Source organism: Urocitellus parryii, chromosome 12 (genome assembly GCF_045843805.1).
Source record: "Urocitellus parryii isolate mUroPar1 chromosome 12, mUroPar1.hap1, whole genome shotgun sequence".
Taxonomy (NCBI): domain Eukaryota; kingdom Metazoa; phylum Chordata; class Mammalia; order Rodentia; family Sciuridae; genus Urocitellus; species Urocitellus parryii.
Genome location: NC_135542.1, coordinates 90,951,511 through 90,963,788, shown reverse-complemented (window position 1 = coordinate 90,963,788; position 12,278 = coordinate 90,951,511). Strand labels below are relative to the sequence as shown.

The following is a 12,278-nucleotide window of genomic DNA, read 5'->3' as shown; positions in this document are numbered from 1 at the left end:
ATTTATAAACTATAATTTTATCTGTGTTTATTTTTCAGATTTGCATTGTTACCAGTTAAGCTTATTCAATGTATAAATTTTTGTTTATATGGAGTTTTTTTTTTTTCTCTAGAAGTTGCCTTATATGCATTTGAATTGCTTTTGTTAGCAACTTCTAGGACCAATGACTTATGTCTGGCAACTTTACTGGAATCCTAATACCATGCTCCCTCGTTAAGGTAATTTACAGGATAGGAGAAGTCTGCCCTGTCTTTTCTAGTAAACCACACTAAAGGTACACGTTTCCTCTGCCAAAAATTGGTTTTCTTCATCATTCTCCCCTCCTCAGACGGCAGCTTGGAGTATTGCCCTTTACTTTGATGTGGTATTTGAATTTCTTCTTTTCATTGGACTTCTTACAGAAACCTTTATTTGAAACAGAATGTTTAAATCCAAATATGGCTTTGTAACACATCATTTTTTTTTCATCCAATGTCATATCAAGTAAGTTATGTCAGACCTGAATATTATTTTTTGGTACAAACACATGAGTAAAAAAAAAAAAGTGGAAATGAGGGGGTAGTTCGAGTGACTCAGTTGCACACTTAACAACAACTTGTTTTCAGATTCCCCTTAATTTTGCTGGGGGAAATCTAATTTTCACGTAGATACTATGTAACTTGGGGCCATGGAAATTATCAGATAGACCTGAATATTCTGCTTCTTGCCAAAATTAAAATATTTTTCTTTTAATGAGAGAATAGTTTTCTTTTTTGGAATGTGTGCTTAAGTCTCTTGAATATATTCCATATATACTACTGATAGTTGTGAATTTTGGTAGCATTTAAGAAACTCTGTAACACTGTTGAAGATGGTAGTGGGAAGATAAGAAATGTGTTTTTAACTTTGAGCTATAGTTATTATTTCAATTGAAATAGTATAGATATTAATTATAATAGGAACTATTAAATTTGTATCAGTACATATGCAACCTTCAGAGGTCCAATATTGTACATGTCAGCATGCTCCCCAGGTACTACCTACCTTTGATTAGTTTTCCTCCTGCCTTTACTCACATTTTGAATATTTTGAGTCATTTTCATTACCACCTTTATTGACAATAACAAAGGATATAATAAACTTAGTAAAAATTTGCAGAGAAGATGACATTTTCTTAAAAAATGTTGAATTTGAAGATGGCTAAGAAATTTTTGAAATATGATCAATATGTTAATATTAGAACATATAATAGAATATGTTGTAACACAGCAGTCTTAAATGTATATAAGGACTTGGGTTTAAATGTGGTGGATTGACCATATGCATTTGTCTCTGTTTCCTAAGCCCACAATGAACATTAAATAAATAAGCTTTGGGGCTGGGGATGTGGCTCAAGAGATAGCGCACTCGCCTGGCATGCGTGCTGCCCGGGTTCGATCCTTAGCACCACATACAAACAAAGATGTTATGTCTGCGGAGAACTGAAAAATAAATATTAAAAAAAAATTCCCTCTCTCTCTCTCTCTCTCTCTCTCTCTCTCTCTCTCTCTCCCTCTCCCTCCCTCCCTCCCTCCCTCCCCCTCTCCTCTTTCAAAAAAAAAATAAGCTTTTACTGTCTGAAGCACATATGCCACTTTATGACAGAGGCTTTCTTTTGAACACTGTATTTAAAAAGCTACCTTTCCTTCATTCTTTTATGCTTGTCCAATATTTAAACTTATAAACTTCTTTTATATTTGCCTGTTTATCCTTTCCTTACCTCAACCATTGGCAAACCCTTCTCTTTTTTTTATGCTGATCTTGGAGTTTCTGACCTTTATTTTCTTCTCTCTGAACAATTCTTTAACATTTCTTATATGGCAGGTGTGCTGCCAACAAATTCCCTCAATTTTTGTTTGGCTGGTAAAGCATTTTTCTTCACTTTTTAATGATAATTTCTCAGGATACAGAATTCTAGGTTGGTTGTTTTTCCTCTCAACTCTAAGTATTTCACTCTATTATCTTCATGATTGCTATTTTCTGAAGATAAAGAAAAAATGATTTTTAATCTTTGCTTCTGTATAGTAAGGTGTTTTTCAGCTCTGGCTTCTTTTTAGAATTTTTGTCTTAGATTTTCTGGTTTGAATATTTTATGTCTAGTCATAGTGGTTTTTGTTTTGGTCTGTTTATTGACATTTATATGAGATGGTCTTCTCTGAACTTCCTGGATCTGTGGTTTTATCTGACATTAATTTGGGGAATATTCTCAGTTATTTTTGCTTTATATTTTTGTTTCTCTTTTTCCCCCTGTCCTTCTACTCTACTATATGCATTACATGTATGTTGTACCTTTTATTGTTATCTCGCAGTTCTTGGATATTCTGTTGCTGTTTTCTCAAATCTTTTTTCTCCTTGGTTTTCAGTTTTAGAAATTTCTGTTGTAATATTTTTAATTAGTTAATTTATTTTAATTAGGAATATATGATAGCAGAGTGCATTTTGATTCATTGCACACAATTGCAGCAAAACTTTACATTTCTGTGGTTGTACATGATGTAGCGTCATACCATATGTGCAGTTATACATGTACCTAGAATTAGGCATGGAAATTTTTTTTTCCTCTACTGTACTTTGTCTACTAATGAGTCCATCAAAGGTATTCTTTTCTTTTAAAGTGTTTTCGCTCTATAGCATATTCTTTTCTTTCTTAAAATTTCCTTCTCTCTGCTTACATTATCTTCCATTATGTCTACTTTTTCACTTACAGTCCTTAGCATAAGTCGTAGATTTAAAAAATTCCTGGCCCAGTAATTCCAATATTTCTGCTGTATCCAAACTCTGGTTCAAATGCTTACTCATTCTCTTCTTCTTCTTCTTCTTCTTCCTTTTTTTTTTTTTTTTTTTTGTTATTTGTTTGTTTGTACCTTTGTAATTTTGGTTGAAAGATGGGCATGATATACTGGGTAAAAGGAACTACAATATGTAGACCTTTAGTAATGAAATGATAAGGTGTGGGGGAGGGGAATTTTTCTGGAGTTATGTGATTAGGTATCTATCTTTTTGTGGGCTGTGAATCTCATCATTACTTCTTAATTCATTTTCTGCCTTTGGCGGGATAGGATGGTTAGAGGGAACTAGCATTTGACATTTCCTTTCCCCTAGTTGGATTAGGGATTGTGACCACCAGAAGGTTAGGCTCTGGTAAAATAGTTTCCCTGAGGGTGTGCCTTGTTAAGATCAGAAAGCTTGGGTGTACTTTAAAAAACAATCCCTTTTCCCTTCCCCTTGCCAGAAGCATGATAAGAATTTTTACATTGTGAGAACCAGATCTGGTTGGTGGAAGTAAATCAATAAGAAAGTATGGGATCTCTCAGTGACTGAGTCCTACTGGATTTTTTTTAAACTCTGAGACTTGTCCACACTGAGTCTTGTCAATTACAATTTAGGTTTTCCTATCTCAGCACTGGTTATTGTAGAGGTTTCTGCTCTGGAGTTTCTGTCCAGCTCATCTTAGAATTGTTTTTGTCTGCCTTTCCAATTTTTGCCTGAAGACTTCATTTCTTTGGTAGATTTTTAAGAAGAGCTGTTGATTTTTATTTGGTTTAGCTTATTGCATTGTAAGAGGGAGTAGCAACTTCAAAGCTTCTTATGTTTCACACTGGAAACCAGGTATCTCTACCATTAAAATTTTTAAACTATGAGTTTACACTTTGGTAACTCTTAAAATAAAGTAAATCAATAGGAAATGTTTAATTGTGCTCGGAAAGTTGAGTTGGGGGCAAATAACTATTTAGAAAAATGTTTTTCTGCCTTATATAACACTTCAGGGTAAATTATAAGATTAAAAATCTTAGGAGAGAAAATTAAGCTATAGATATATTAGAGAAAATGAACAACAATATCATCTTGGTTAGAAGTTTTTAGTATTTTTATTTAGGCCAGTTTAATAATATTTTTTTATTACAGCTTATATTACAGCTCTATCTTTTTTAACTGCTTTATTCTTACTTTCACATTTTGAAATCTCATTTAGCTGGCAAGAAAACATATAATCACTAATACCTAGTGATGGGCAGCTAGGAAGTAAACATCCATAAACTTTTACGTGAAATGGCACAGTTTTTCTGGAGGGCAGTTTGTAAATATTTATTTATTCATTTATTTATGGTGTTTATTTTTTAATTTAGATTTTTTACTTTTAAGAATCCCCTTAATAAAGTAAATTTTTCTATAGTATCAGTAAATCACACATGTTGCAACATTGGAACAATATAGAGAAAATTCTACTCATATAAAAGTATAGATTATTGTAGAAGATTACACTTATATAAAATTCATTTTTTGCTAAGTGATACAATGTAAACAGTGTTATACACTTATTTGGATAGAAAGGTCTTTGTGAACAGTTTTGAGAAAAAAATCTTTAAAAATTTCTTTTTTATGATTTTGATTATGGTTTATTATGATTCATTTTTGGTATGACAATATAATGCTAACTGCAGATAAATTGAGTACAGAAAAGCAAAAAATGAAATCCTTACATATGCATAAGAAATATTGTGGGATCTCTTTCACCAAAATAACTGATTGTTACTAAATAGGAATTTTGATAGAATTTTTTTCATTTAAAAATTGTCTTTATTTAAACATTTATTTTCCAGTATACTGTGATTAACATATACTCTTGTGTATATGTTTGTAGAGAACAAAGGTAATATTTAAAAATAGCTGGAAATTATCCTAATTCTCATGAGTATATAGATTTTACGATGGCTTCTTAGATATTGTAACACCCTACACATGGTCCATCTTTTTGCAGTGTATTCTGTTAGTACAATTTTTTTTTTTTTTTTTTTTTTGGTGCTGGGGATGGAACCCAGGGCCTTTTGCATGCTATTGGCAAGCACTCTACCAACTGAGCTGTATCCTCAGCCCAAGACTTTTTTTTTTTTAACCATTACGTGAACTAGAGAGTTACAGAGAACTAGAAATCTCAATCACAATGTTTAAAATTATTATTTTTTTACACTTTTATCAAGTTTTAATTGTATAGTTCAGTAGTGTTGAGTATATTCACATTGTTATGACACCAGTTTCTAGAACATTTTAACCTTGCTCAACTGAAACTCTACATTTGTTGAACCCTAACTTTCTGTTTATTACACTCCAGGCCCCAAGCAACAACTATTTCACTTCCATTGCTATTAGTTTGACTACTTTAGATACCTTGTATGAGGAGTTTATCACATAATTTTTTTTTGTCTTTTTTGTGACTGATTGGCTTATTTCAGTTAGCATAATGTCTTCAAGATTCGTAAATGTTGTAACATGGAAATTTTATTATTTTTTTAAGGCCATGTAATATTTCACTCTGTGTCTATACCATTTTTTCTTTATGTATTCTTCAGTGAACATTTGGGTTGCTTTTACCTCTTAGCTGTAAATAATGCAAATATATTTTTGATTTCTATTATGAATTCTTTTGAATATGCACCTAGAAATTGGGTTGCTGGATAACGTTTTAATTTTATTTTTAATTTCTTAAGGAACCCCTGGAGTGGAATATGTTTTACATTCCTGCCAAAAGTATACAAGGATTCTGATTTTATCACATCTTTGCCAACATTTGTCAATTTCATTTTTGTTACTTTATAAATTTTAAAATTTGTTTTAATTAGTTATATCTGATGGTAGAATGCATTTATGCACTTTGATATATCATACATAAATGGGGCATAATTTCTCATTTTTCTGATTGTACATGCAGTCATATATGCACATAAGGTAATAATGTCTGTTTCATTCTATTATCCTTCCTATCCCTATATCCCCTCCCCTCCTTTCACTCCCCCCTACCTAAAGTAACTCTATTCTTTTCTACTATCCCCCCTCCCATTGTGAATTAGCATCCTTATATCAGAGAAAACATTTGGCTTTTGTTTTTTTGGGATTAGCTTATTTTGCTTAGCATAATATTCTCCAACTCCATCCATTTACCGGCCAATGCCATAATTTGATAGGGGTATCCTAATGGGTATGAGATGGTATCTCACTGTGGCTTTGATTTTTATTTCTGTAATTGGTAATATGTTGGGTATCATTTCATATACTTGTTGGCAATTTGTATGTATTATTTGGAGAAATCTCTATTTAACTTCCTTGATCCTTTTTATTATCGAATTTTTTTGTTGTTGAGTTGCAGGAGTTCTTCATAGGTTAAGGATATCAATCTCTTAGTAGATCTATGATTTACAGGTATTTTCTCACGCATTCTAGATTGCATTTTTACTCCACCAAGTGTTTTCTTTGGTGCTTATTGATTATAACCCTAAAGGTGGAACAATGACCACCTTGTTCAACATAAAGGAAAAAATGTCCCAAAGCATCATAGTATTAAACTTATCATCCTATTGATGGAAATCCTTTGGGGCCTGATAACTGAAGACTGTCTGTTTATTCATCTTTTAAAATATCATACACCACACACACACACACACACACACACAACACATAAATAGACTTCTGTGGGTTATAATATACAAAAAACTTTTAGATAACTTTGATATGTTCTTTTTCCTTCATTTTGAATCACTATAATTTTTCCCCCTGGTTTTATTTGAATTTGATATTGGAATTAGTTGCCAAAGAAAGCTAATTTTGAGAGCTAGTGCTAATAGTGCAGACAAATCCCTGGTTTGAATGTGGTTCAATTGAAACTTTAAGAGGCAACTTAGGAATCTTCATAGCTTGATTTTGCCATTTAGTATGGGCTTCAGACACAAAACATGATTATATTTCATTGTAATATAGGATTGTTATTTTAGTCTTGGGTTAACTGAAGGCAACTGGGAATTGGTTCATTCAGTCTATGATCTTGTGGAACAGGAGTAAAGATCAGGAGAAGTGAAAAGAGAAGGGGGAGAGCCAGTGCAGTGGCCTAATGCTAAGGCAGCCTGGTTCCTTAATCCACATGATTTTTTGAGAAGTCTTGAGGAACTGACTGTGGGAGGAACAGAGGGGAAGCATTTATCTTTTAGCTCCATGTTATGGATTGCTTCACTTTTGAAGTGCGCTTCATGAGTGCTAAGTTATTTCTTGTAGGACTCCACATGGTGGTGTTATAAAAGCCTCAGGGCAGGAAGCTAGAGGTGTACTGTAAGTTTCTGAGCTGGTGTTTGGTTACATTATGGGTTGCTTCTAACTCTGTTCAGCTCTGGCTGCTGCTGATAGCTGAAATAAGAGGTGAGGCTGAATGGATCTTTGGAAGTGTCCTGTACAGAAACATAGTACTGGAAATGCATACAGAGGCAAAATTTGGTGCCATTAATGTTCATGTGTCTAAATATTGCTAGGTTTCAGATGCTTCCACACTAGATAGTGAAACAAAATTCCCATCTCATTTTAAGAGGGAAGACAGGTGGAGCTTATATTTTAGTGTGTTTTGTTTTAATTTAAATTACTTCATATATATTATCTTATTTAATCCTTGAGATACCTCTGAGATGGGTTTGATTAATCTTGTTTTTTATTTATGGGTGGGTATGTTCCACAGAGAAGTGAAGTAACTTACCCAAAATTATTGAATTAATAAATTGCAAATATTAGATTTAAAGACCTATATTACTCCATGAAACTTTTCTTATGTATTATAACACCCTGTTATTGAAACCTATGTATAGTAATTATATTAGACATCCAACCTATAGGTCTAAAACCTTCATTTTTCAACTAGTTTCTGGTTTTAACGGTCGTTTATATGCACTGCTCTGATCCACTAGAGGTCAGTATCCGGTTAACAAACAGGAGTCTTGTTTTTGATTCTTATTTTAACTGGCTCTAGATAGGTACCTTTGGAAATTATATTCTACGGTAAATCTTTATTTTAATGACATACATAGGATGCCTCATAGACAATTTTTGACTGTTTTAAAAGTGTTAATTGTGACTTTTTAGGTTAATAGTTCAGATTAGGTAATTCTTATAGTCACTCCCGTAGTCCTTAGCTGCTGTTGTCTTATCATAAGTAAGAAGAGTAGCCAAGTAATGTATCTCATGGAAATCCCTTTCTGTTTTGGTGCTCAATCTCATTCTCACATGGATTTCTTTTGTTATCTCCTGCCTTTACATAGTAAACATATATGTAAACTTACTATGTGTATGTCAATGTGTCTGGACTTAGGGGATTCCAAAATACGGTAGTGTAGTGTTTCTTACTCTCAAAGAGAGAAAAGTGGTATACTGAGGTGCTTCAGTGTCATTTTCACCTGAATATCCAGTAGGTTTACTGAACTCATTTTCTCAGTCCTACACTCGGCCTGCTATTTTCATGTTTCCTGTTGTTTGGAATCGTACCACCAGCTAGTCATCAAGGCCAGAACAATTGGAGTTACTTTTCCTTCTTCTCTTCCATGTACAACATGAAAATCAATAAATTATTTTCCTTATGTTTCTTATATATCTTCTGCTACCTCAATTCAAATTCTTATCATTGTTATGTGGACTAGTCTATATGTATTTTCCTGCTTCTAGTTTTTATTTTCTCCCAGTTAATTGCTCCTCTGTACCTAGAAGATTTGTCTGAACTGTAAAGCTGATGTTGTTTTCCCCTTGCTTACATTCTTTCATTGTTTCTCCATTGCCTGCTAACATTGAAGTTGTTTTATGTGGCATTTTTAACTTTTTTTCTTGTTAATCCTTCATAACTCATGCTCTGTTCTAATTATTTAAAGTTTCTTATCGTTTCTGGTAGATAATGTTTTTTCATATGTAGTCCTTTTTATGCTATTTACTTCTTCTGGAATAGTTATCCTTTCCCTCTACATTCATTTGAAAAAATACTTATCTTTTAAGAATATCATTCGATACCTGGTCCTTTGTGAAGTCTTGCCTGAAACTCTTCCATGCAGATCTGATTACATTTTGCTTTGTGCAATCATTGTTATCTATTTATTTCAATTATTATACATATTTCATTGAACTTCATCTACTTATTTGCCTCTTCCCTGTAACAGTGAGATGGGAGGCTCATGAGTCAGAGACTTCATTTTATTTCTTAGCATACCCAGCATGCAGCACAATGCCTGCCTTGATACCAAGTAGGCATTCAACACACGAATGCCCTCTCTTACTGCCTAACTCATAGGGTGCTTTGAAAGAGAAGCTTTCTAATGGAAAAAGAATTTTAGTTGGGGTTTTGATTCAGGCAGGGAGGAGTCATCACGTAGAGAAATGACGAGAGTAAAGGTACGTCAGTGCAAATTCACCCAGTATATTAGGAGTATATTGGAGTCTGATCCAAGAGGAAGATTCAGGGTGGAGAGTACTGATGAATACTTTGGAAAATATACTCAGCTTCCACTATGGGAAAATCCAAGTGATAGATTATGTAGTTTGGAGTTTGCTTATTTAATCCCTCCTCTGCACCCATTTACCTTATTTTAAAGTTGCTTATCGCCTGATTTGCATGATGAACATTGTAGGTTAAGAAGAGCCTGGCTACAGTTGGCAGAGACAGTGCAGTGATGTTGGAAGGGAGGTGATGGTAGGAAATATTAATAATAGGAAACCAGATATGCTACTGGGTAGGGAGAGTGAAAGGAGTAGTAAAAGAGGAGTGTGTGTGTGTGTGTGTGTGTGTGTGTGTTTTGTGTGAAACTCATTCAGTTTCTATCTATTAGGAAACCATATATTACAGTATAGATGATGAAATGTATAAAAATTAATTCACAAAGAGAATGAACAGTAAAGAAAATGAAAATGCCTAAGTGTTTTCTAAGGTCCAGCAACTATGTGTTTGCTTTGTGCCCTTCTCCTACTAATCCAACTCAGTTGGTAGAAATCAGTCACCTGCTTCTCTGGCACATTATTCTAGGAGTTAACTTTTATGCATAGAATAAGTGGTCCTGGTAAAAACCACTGAGCATGTTAAGAAAGATCTCCAAAGTGCTTTTATGGATTTTTTTCACATTTTCATTTATGTTCTTATATGTTTATGTCTATATTTTGTCCTCACTACTTCATGCCAGTTTCAAAACACACATTTTGTATCATGTTGTTCCACCCGAAATTTGGTGTTTCCAACTTGGCCCTTCCTGCTTGGCAGATCCCTGAGGATTTCTTTACAGATTGGAAAAGCCTATCCATTCAGACAGAGCTTTAGTATACAACTTGAAACACTTTGATTTGTAGCAAAGGATTCACTGTAACAATTTTCTGATTTGGCCAAAATGACTTTGCATCTTCTATATGACTAGGAAAACCAGATGACAACTAAAATAGAAAAAAAACTCATAGAAAATCTAAAAATACTTTCATAAGACCCTTTCTAGATTTTTATCACTTGAAGTTTCAGTGACAGTATCTAGTTTGGCTCCTCTTGATTGCTTTTGAGACATTTTATTTTTTTATTTTTTATTTTATTTTTTTCAAAGAGAGAGTGAGAGAGGAGAGAGAGAGAGAGAGAGAGAGAGAGAGAGAGAGAGAGAGAGAGAGAGAGAGAATTTTTAATATTTATTTTTTAGTTCTTGGCGGACACAACATCTTTGTTTGTATGTGGTGCTGAGGATCGAACCCGGGCCACACGCATGCCAGGCGAGCGCGCTACCGCTGAGCCACATCTCCAGCCCCTTGAGACATTTTATTGATGTTGAAAAAGTTATTAATTTGGAATTTAATAAAATCTACTTATGAAAGAAAGGTTTTGGTGTACTGAAAGAAGGTAGAGTTAAAGTGAGCAAGTGATCACTCTTCATTTTAGGGATTGCTTTTTTAAATATGGAAGCTTTAGAAGTTCTGCCTTCTTTTGTGCCTTCCCAGAGCTCTTGATCCCGTCTGTGTGGCTTGTACTGAACATAGATGGGAAAAACATCTTACTTGTGAGAAGAATATAAAGAATGTTCTATTTTATTTGGGATCTCTAATGCTTGGAGGATATGTGTGTTATGTACAAATCTAAGTTAATGTTTTTGGGTACCTCCTCTAGACCAGTTTATTAAAGAAGCCATGTATTTTATGTAAATCAAATCAAAATATCAATGGGTAATATGCAGAGAAACAGGTTTGTCCATTGATTGAAATCTCTGGAATGTAGACTCTTCTTATTTTCTTGGCAGAAACCAGCTCACATACTTCAAGTTTTTCTCTGGCCTATTATAATTGTTTCATTTGACCAGTGCCTGAACTAACTTCTTACACTATAATGTTTATCCTATATTCCTTAATCTCATTCAGAAGATTTGAAGACACTGATTTTTCTCCTGTTTCAACTTGTCACAGAGGAAAATTATCATATATTAATTAGAGTGTATGTTCTGAGATGTCACATGCTCAAGCTTTGTATCATGGCATAATGCTAAATATTACACTAAAAAAAAGAAAGTTCAATTTGGGAAATGTTGTTTTGGAATGTGCTGGCTTTAACCAAATTAAATAAGTTTCTTTAAAATCTTACTACTCCAAACTTTCATCCTGTAATCAAGCATTTTGTATATCCACAAGGCTACATCATGTGTAGTGTTTCCCCATTCATTTGGCCACAAAATCCTTATCTTGGAAAACATTTTGTCATGTTTTGAGGGACTGTTGGTGTAGTGGAAGGATCAGTGATCTGGAATTTGGAAATCACACTTTGAGCCTCTGTTTTATCATTCACTAGCCTTGAGACCTCAAACAGACACTTTGTCCTCTAGCTTCAGTTTCCTGAGTGGTAATTGAGGTCACTTCCAGCTCTAGTCCTGTGTGGTTTAATGCTCCTATTGTTGACTCTGGATAGTCACATTTCCCACCTCTTTGCATCTATTGAAACCATACTGTAATTTTAGTCATTATGTTAGGCTGAGTGGATTACACTTCCTTTTCTGTATAAGCTCCAAAGAAGAAACCCTTTAAAACTCTTTTCCATAGGTCATGATCAAAGGGTCCCGTTGGATTCATTAGTTAAACCTCAGAAAAAATTCATTTCTTAGATAATTCATCCTTCTGATTATATTTTATTAGTATCTTATATTCATATAATTATTTATTAAAGTCCCCTAAGTTCAAATGTATTAATTAATTCCAATTAATTTTTCCTTAACAATTTCCTTTAACCATTATTAACCATTCATTGTGGCATTTTGTTCTAAGAGATAAAATTTAGGCATTTGTACTAATTTCTTGACTACTTATATGGAAATGGTAATTTAGTGGATATATTTGAAAAGTTTTATGATAATGTTGACTGATTATCTTTTTTTCCTGTGTTAATTGGACAGTGAGTTAAGACCAAATAACTTTAGGGTTAAAAATTAATTAATCAGTATGTTAGATTTTGTATCTGGGGC

The 12,278-nt window shown here is 33.5% G+C and overlaps 1 protein-coding gene across 2 annotated transcripts in view; it reads left to right on the top strand.

Moving 5' to 3' along the window:
- Exoc6b (exocyst complex component 6B) overlaps positions 1–12,278 on the top strand; it is a 607,479-nt gene that overhangs the window by 235,739 nt on the left and 359,462 nt on the right. The gene's annotated exons all lie outside the window — the stretch shown is intronic.